Below are 8,970 nucleotides of genomic sequence, written 5' to 3' on the forward strand. Positions count from 1 at the left end.
GGTGTGTGTGTGTGTACATGTGCCTCTACCCTCGGGTGCATGCTATGTGTTTGCGTTTATGTTGGTGTGAGACCAGAGTTATCTCCCCGTGGTGGAGATCAATTAAATGATAGGCATGCTCAGAGTCAGTCTTTCCAGCAGCTTCAGCAATGTATATGGACTGCACTGATAAAACACAGAGTCAAAGGGCAGTGTAGGCCTACATATCTGTGTGTGTATATATATACTGTATATATTGTGTGTATATTATTTTGAACATAAAAATTGAAATGTAACTTTTAAAAAAATCATGGCCAGGTTTTGTTGAACAGTGCAACAGCTTCTGCCTTAATCTTTCCAGGGAGTCAACTGAGTGCTGATCTGGGTCACTATATACTAATTTTCTTTGACATGCCTGGACATTTTGGGAAATCTGTTTATTTGCTCTCTTGCCAGGAGGTAGATGAGACGACTGATGCCAGCAACAACAACTGGGGGGGGAGTTTAGCTTTGCATAAAAGCCTGGAAACCAGAAATCAGCGAGTTTGCTTTTGTCCAAAGGTAACAAAACTACACCAGCACCTTCCAAAGCTCGCTAATAAAATAAAAAACAACCTCAAACATAAAAAAATATATGTTGCGGCCATACATGGTGGCTTGGGGCCTTGTTGTCATAGTATGTTTCTGTATGAATTCAACTAACAAGATATAACACATTCATTAGTCATTTCCAGGGTTGCTGGTGGGCAGGTTTTGATTATAGTCTGTATGCTAAATTAGGTTAACCATCTGCTGGTTGCGGCTTCATATTAAATGGCATAAATTAGAATGGCCTCAATTTTCTCACAACAATAAAGAATATGAGGATATTTTCTTAATTTTCAAACAAATCCCTCATAGATTTGGTAATTTTTCTATATAACAATAATAATAGTAACTAGAAAAAACATTTCCAAGAATGGAAATGGTGTGAATGCTGGAAGCAATGCTGAATGAGCTGAAGAAATTGTTGAAAGAAAGAAAGAAAGAAAGAAAGAAAGAAAGAAAGATTGAAACAAGAGAGAAAAAAGAAAAGGACAGAAAGAAAGAAAGAAAGAAAGAAAGAAAGAAAGAAAGAAAGAAAGAAAGAAAGAATCAAACAAACAAAGAAGTAAAAAGACAGAAATGGAGTGAAAGAAAGAAAGAAAGAAAGAAAGAAAGAAATGGAGTAAAAACAAAGGAAGAGAAAAGGAGTAGAAAGAAAGAAAGAAAGAATCAAACAAACAAAGAAGTAAACAAACAGAAATGGAGTGAAAGAAAGAAAGAAAGAAAGAAAGAAATGGAGTAAAAACAAAGGAAGAGAAAAGGAATAGAAAGAAAGAAAGAAACAATCAAACAAACAAAGAAGTAAAAAGACAGAAATGGAGTGAGTGAAAGAAAGAAGGAAAGAAAGAAAGAAAGAAAGAAAGAAAGGAAGAAAGAAAGAAAGAAAGAAAGAAAGAAAGAAAGAAAGAAAGAAAGAAAAAGAGAGAGGGGGATGATAGATAGAAAGAGGTAGATGGATGGATGGATGGATGGATAGAGAGGGAAGGATAGAAAAAGTTACGTAAAATACAAATGAAGGAGTAGAAGAAAGAAAGAAAGAAAAAAAGGAGACAGAGGGGTTAAAAATAGGGAGGGGGATAGATAGATAGATAGATAGATAGATAGATAGATAGATAGATAGATAGATAGATAGATAGATAGATAGATAGATAGATAGATAGATAGATAGATAGATAGATAGGACACATGTTAAAAGCTGCATCCTATGTCCCAGGCTCCACCTGTAATTGTACTACTATTAATAGAGTTGGAAAGACTAAACGTCTGAACTTAAATTCATGAGAAAAAAATTAATTGTTGGAGATGTTTACATCAAAAGTATAAAATAATTGAGAGCCTGATGAATTTGAGCTGAAAACCTGTGTGTGTGTCTGGGTGTGTGAGTCTGACGGTCTCTCTGTCTGCGTGTACATGTGCAGAAAGTAAAACTGTTGATAAGCGCCACAGAACTCTCTCCCTAATGATCTGATTGATTGGCAGCCTGCCCTCAGAAGTTACCATGGCGACTACCATGCTTACATTTTACTGTGTGGAACAGTGTTGTGTTTGTGTGTTTGTCTGTTTGTGTGTGTGTGTGTGTGTGTGTGTGTGTGTGTCTGTGTGTGTCTGTCTGTGTGAGTGTGATGCCTGTGTTTGTGCGTGGACATCCTCTGTCAGTCTGGTTTATCATGTGTCTGTGTGGGCCTGTGTTTAAAAACATCTTAACGAGCAGCCAGGCTGCACCTGCACTGTTCTAGACTTTGATAACGAGCTGGCCCCTACAGCTGGACCAACTGCACACAGAGCAGAGCAGAGCAGAGAGATTTGTGCTCTGAGCAGCTTCCCAAAACAGCCCAGAAAAAGAGAACCGTAACTCTTATCAGAATGTGGCCATCTGACCATCTGGGCAAGCAGACCTCCCTGAGCGAGGCAATGTGCATTAAATGTTTGTAGGGCAAAAACTTTTCTCAGGGTCGCAAGGTAGAAAAGGGGGGGCATTTCTGCTTTTCTAAAAAAATCAGCTCCTACTTTTCTATTGAAGTGGATGAGCCACTGGAGCAGGTCTAGCTGGACAATTAGGCTCACAGAGACAATTCTGTAAATCTGTCTGCTGTTTTGAACACATTAAATGAGACACAACAAGTGTGGCTACAAACCGGTGAGGAAATCATGTGTCTAGAGTTTAATTTGTGGCCGTGCTGGCAATTTATCCAGAAAAAATCCTGAATGTTTTTTCGATCCCTCTCACTCTAACGATGATGTCACTCACTCTGACCCAACCCCATACACACTCATTGAAAAGTGTGAAATTTGTCAGAAATCCTCATGTGCTTTTAAAGGATTTATCTCAAAAACGGTACAAGCTATGAAAAAGTTGTAAATACAGGATGAATACATTAGAAGTTTGTCTACAGCTCAGAATTTGAATGAAGTCTCTAGCTGAAAGTATGTGGACGCTTTAAAGGCTGAAAGAAGTAAGAAGATTTGAAGAGTTTCAAGACTGTTCCAATGCATTCTCTATGGGGAAAAAGAAATCAGAAATAGTTGAATATTGCAAAAAGTATGAATAGTTGAAAAGAGAAAAGACATAGCACACCTGTCCCGAAAAGGCTGAACATTTTGATATTTGAATTGTTGAAATAGCACAAAGTATGAAGGACTAGTTACATGACGAAGAAAGGCAGAAAATGGCCGAACCGAATAACAATAGTGTGAATGCTTCCAGCATTCACACTAATAATGGACCACTCACAAGAGAAAGATAAGTACATAAAAGATAAGAATAGGGATGTCACAATTACTTGTTTTCACAATTAATTGCGGTATTAAAGCAGAAGTAAGCGATCCGGTGGTTTTGGCTAACTCAGCAGATGGAGTTAGCAGTCCCCGCCCTCGTCCCTACATCACCACATTCACGCGCATCCCTTGGCTGCACACACAGAGAGGACCGCCCCTTTATGCCGTTCTCTCTCCTCATTGGATAAAGCTTGTAGGATACAAGGAAAGTTTTCTCCTCTGCTTACAGCAGAGCAGAGTGACTGACAGACCCGTGTTTCAGACCAAACACTCTATGTAAGTGATTGCTGTCGGAAAATATAACTATTTAAGACTTATATTAACACAAACACTCTGCTTACTTCTGCTTTAAACGCCACAATTATTTAATCGTAAAGGTTCCTAAACACTGTCACTTTCCAAAAAAGATGATGTCGGAACCATGACGGCAGATCAGTGCAATACGCATGGAACGAAAACAAAGTTACACAACAACCACGTGTGTATTGAACTGGTAGGAATTTAAATGCTAGCACATCATTTGTAAGAAAAGAAAAACGATAAAATACTTTAAATATTGTGTTTATACAATCGTGATAATCATGATTATTTCTCTGACAATAATCGTACCAAGAAATTCTATAATCGTGACATCCCTAGATAAGAAGTAGCTATACTTACTTTCAGTCCCTTAAATGGATCAGTGAATAAAAACACTGATGCTACACTTTATATAATGCACCACAATGCTCTCTTTGAATCAATATGCTTTAAAGCTAATAGCATCCTCCTTTCCTCATTTTCAAAACTGAAACTAAAACACACCCACTTTTAGTAAAAGTTTGCCAGGTTTGTTTCTCTCATTTTTCATCCGTAATACAACTGCTTTGTCACATTCTGTTTACTACATCATGCCGGCGGCGTCTGAGGAGACAACAACAGTGACAGGAAAAGACAGAGGCCCTTAGAGGGAGGTCAGGGTGGTTGGTCGTCGGTGGCTGCAGACATCTCACCCCTCCTTCAACTGAGGCCGTCCAGCGTCCAGACACCACAAAAACACTAAAACACTGGCCTTTGGGTGAGTTTTCGACAACACTGGGTGTGACCTCATCTCTTTAAAAACTTGCTGAACCCTCCAGACTCCTTGTTTGGCCAGTGCCCACATCTTGCAAACTCTTTGCCCCCCCACCCCCCATCTATCTAGCTCTAACACAGACTGGCTGTTTCTAGTCTCCAGGACCACCCCAGATAACCTTGATGGTGTATCTCCTCCAGAGCCACAGAAGAAGTTATACAACACATAACTGAGTGGTGGTTCCCATGAAAACAGCTGAGCAGCTTCGCTGTTTGGGCCAAAGTGCCTCAGTAACAGTTGTTGTAAACACAATGTCCCAAGTCCAAGGATTTGAAGTGGCAATGGTTTGTCCACAGGCACGCTTATCCAAAGGTTTAGCGTCAGCCAGGGAGAGCTATAGATCTCCTGAAATGCCTCAACGGAAATACAACTCTCTTGCTTTGCTTTTTTTTTTTTTTTACATCAAATGTGATGCAGACTTCTGGCATCAAAGCTCATTTCACAATTCACCTCACAGACAGAAATGCATTCATAAAAACTTGTGCTGCATGGCGAGCTGATCCACATTTCTTCACCAAAAGTCTGAGGGGAGAGAGAGATGAAATGCAGCGCTGTAGGGAGGCAGTGACAGTGAATTAGCCACGCTTTGAGACTATTTTATTATCCATCCCTGCATACAGTAGAACATGCCGCTTTCTTATCTTGGCGTATTTGCTGAGATGAGGAGGTAATAGCTGTGTCAACACTGCGGTTGCCATGGAGACTGTGGGGTTTCCATAGCCATGCACGCTTTCCCGGTGACCCAGTTTTTGCTTGCCATCGTGGCACTGGAGCCCGCAAAGAGCTCTCAGCGCTCCACTCCTCTGCCTTTTGCCTTATACCGCTGAATCCAGCTGGCCTATGTGTGTTTTGAAAACGAGCTATGTGTGTCATGGCCATCGGCTTTACATGCTGCAGCTACTGTAGGAGCTCTGCAAGGGAAGCAAGGACATGTGGTCAGCATTGTTTAGTTGAGTGTGTTGATGTATTTTTACCCTGAGTGGAAGAATACATGAATTTAGACTGCTGCTGCTGATAATACATTCTGAGTCTCAGAAACCGTGTTTCCATTTTCCCTAAGCAAACACTGAATGTGCACTAGTAAAGGTATGAAAATTAAAGGAATATTTCACCAAAAAAATGAAATTGCTGATGAATACTCCAGAGTAGTTTTTTTTATTCCTCAAAGTGCATCTGGAGAGTCCAACGAAATCCTTATATGAGAGTAATAGCGCTTGACACAAAAAGGTCCATAAAACTAACTAACGAACTAATGTCCTAAATGACGTTGTTTCAAGTAAACTCTGGACTATATCCCTTCAGGACACTTGGACTGCAGCGGACGGGCAGTAAGGAGGAAGATTACAAGGTTTTTGTTTAGTTTTATGGACCTTTTTGTGTCGTGCGCTATTGACTCTACGAACTCCCCTCCCGGGTCTCCAGATGCACTTTGTGGAATAAAAAACTACTCCGGAGTATTCATCAGCATGAGAGTGAGTCAAAAGCACAAATTCAAAGACAGTTTCCTTTTCACAGTCCTCAAGGTTACGGCTGGCCTTGGACACCACTATTTCCTGCAGAGAAGCATCAATTGAATTCATGGAACTCTTGACATTATGAAAAGTACTTACAGTAGACCTATCATAATATAATTTTCAACACAATTCCTGCTGAATTTGATGCAGAAATGAGACGAAAGCCAGTGCACAAGCAGGTTTCACATAATACATTTACAATAGTTAGTCAATTCAGACTTTCATATTATCAACGGCTGGAAGCTAACTGTCTTCTTTGGTCTGGACCCCAACAACCCCTCATATGAATATATTCATTAGTTCTATTCACCAAATTTTGTAGGCTACAAATAAAATTCATATTTGTCTGCTCCGGTCCTGTTGCATAAACTGGCAGCCTATATTCATATCCATAAAAATGATGGAAGTAAGGAAAACACTTTTTTTGTGTGGTAATGTTATGGGAGTTTTTATTTGTGCTACATATTGTAGCTATAGCATTTACAGACTATTTATTAACCAGTCTAGAAGAAACTGTGAGCTCAGCATCAAACTTAATTCTTTAACTCACTGTCTCCAGAGGTGATACCAATATTAACTCTTGTCACAAGTCTTCTTCTACTGAAGTTAGCATGCTAACCAAGTAGCCACAGCCCAGCCTTATAGAAACTCACTCCGGCCTCCAATCTGCCCTAAAGATGTAGCGCTGCTCAGAGGAAACAACCTCTTCTCAGTAAACGCAACGATGACATTGAACCTATTATTACATAATATGATCATTCCTTATCTTATTGATTCATTGTAGACCCCATAAATGAGACCACAAGACCTTCTTTTCAGCATTTACCCTCGGGTTGAATCCTTCCCTTTTTATTTCTAACACTATGTCATTGCTCTGATGACACATTGACAACTTGAGTCATTTTCAACACCAATAGTACTGCTTTTGTTATGTTACATCAGGACCTCTTCATCTAAGGCGGAGTACTTGTACGAGCAGAGGTTTGGAATAAAAATAAGGTCAAAACTGTTCCTGTATGGCGCCTGTTGTGGTGAGTGCTTTTTTTTTGAAAGAAAGTTTCTATTGTCTCTGCCACAAATTCACAGAGCAGCGTCGCCCACAGAAACCTGCAGTTCAGCTGTTTTGTATCATTTTCTCTTGTCCCTGGCTTCCCGGCCCTTGAACCTGTGTACACAAACGTGTTTGGTCCCGTGGTTTTTATCACTGTCACAAACAAACAGGCTGCTGACTTGCTGCCACATGGTTGTCGTGCTGGTTCATACACATATAAACAGTGTCTCTCACACCTTATGGCAGCAGACGCTTGACTCATCCAGCATCTTAAGACGTGATAAACATCTCAATCAGCCAGAGTCAGAAGGACAGCAGCTCCCTTCTGACCACTCCACCAGCACAAAGCTCACTGCATTAATACTGCATCTGTGACCAGAAAAACCGGGTTAAGTTTTGAATGAGTGTGTGCTTGCATGTTAAAGATATGTTTTTCATCTCCGTAATGATTGTCATGCTCACCAATGAAAGACATGCGTCACAATAACCGTCAGTTTCCCCCCCTGGATATTTGTAGGTTTCAAAGATCATCTGACTGACATTGATCATTATGTCGTTAGGCTAAGTTGTTTTTTTCCTTTCCTCTTGTCTTTGAACACTATTGTCCTGCAACTTCAAAGACTGAGAAACGATAAACAGCTATAATACTATAAAGCTGATGAATTACACCCCGCAGCCAGTTAGCTTAGCTTAGCATACACCTAAAATAGGGAAACAACTGGCCTGGCTGTAATCAAGGATATCAAAATCTGCCTACCCAGATGAGTTGGTTTCATTCGTCTCAAAATTAAATTTACCAAAGCTCTTCTTCTTCTGTTAATTACCTTTTTAGAGTGTTCACCCCGCTTGTCCTATTGTAATTATATACTTGTCTGAACTGGTTTAGTTTGCACAAATGTCAAATGTTTTTTTTTAGTTCATTTGTTAGAATTCTGTGGCATTAATTTAGCAAAAATGCCAAATAAAAAAGCTAATATTGTGTAAGAATTTTTAAATATGTCATGAAATTTATGATTTCAATAACAAGAATCAATGCCATATCTACAAGCGAATTGTATGGAGGAATATGTGAGGATATACAGCTAAAATGAGCCATTCCAATGGTCAACTAAAATCCGTTTAGGCAATGTCATAATACGTTTCCTTTTCTTTTGGTATGTGAGGGGAATTCTTGACATTTTTCTCCAACTCCAATGGTCAGTTTCACCATCAGTGGCCCTGTGGTGACTATAAAAAATCTGAATGAGTTACCAGAATAATGTCAAAATCTTGCCTGTCAGTCCCTCTCCCTCTCCTTCTCTCTATAACACTAACTCACACATACACACACACACACACACACACCCCTGGCTGCGCTGCAGAAGCCGCTCTGTGGCTGTAGGTTTTGGCAGCAGGAACCACTGGACAGACACTGTTTTTGTTTGTTTTCATGCGATGAGATTTCTTTCATTTTTTCTGCTTTTTTTGTGTGGCGACCTCTTGGAAGGAAGTAGTGGGTGGAGAAAAACCAACATCATTTAGATCCTTCTTCAATGGAAATCAAATATCTTTTTAGCAGAGAACATGTGGTTTTTGTGCAGCTCTGACCTGAATGGAAATGGGATCACAGTCAGATACTGAAGGAGGAAGCTCAGCTGCTGCTCAGCTCCCACCTGTCAGATGAAATGTTGAAATGTAATTTCTGCTGTAATTGCAGAGTGTTTTTGGAGAGTAGTGACATTTAAACGCAGGCACCACTGTGCTTTAATGCTTCACATATCACCCGGTGTATAGCGATATGACAGTTAGCACCACAACACATGACATCTTCTGTCCTGTGACCACTCAAATACTAACCATTCATGCTAAACCTCTCTAAAATGTCTTCACATCACAGCTCAGTGTCTATAGAACCACACATATGAAAATTCACAGAAACACAAAATGACACAGACTCCTAAGGCGTCTTTCCT

The sequence above is a fragment of the Trachurus japonicus genome, chromosome 11 (assembly GCF_045865225.1).
Source record: "Trachurus japonicus isolate A0001 chromosome 11, Traja_1.0".
In the NCBI taxonomy this organism is placed as follows: domain Eukaryota; kingdom Metazoa; phylum Chordata; class Actinopteri; order Carangiformes; family Carangidae; genus Trachurus; species Trachurus japonicus.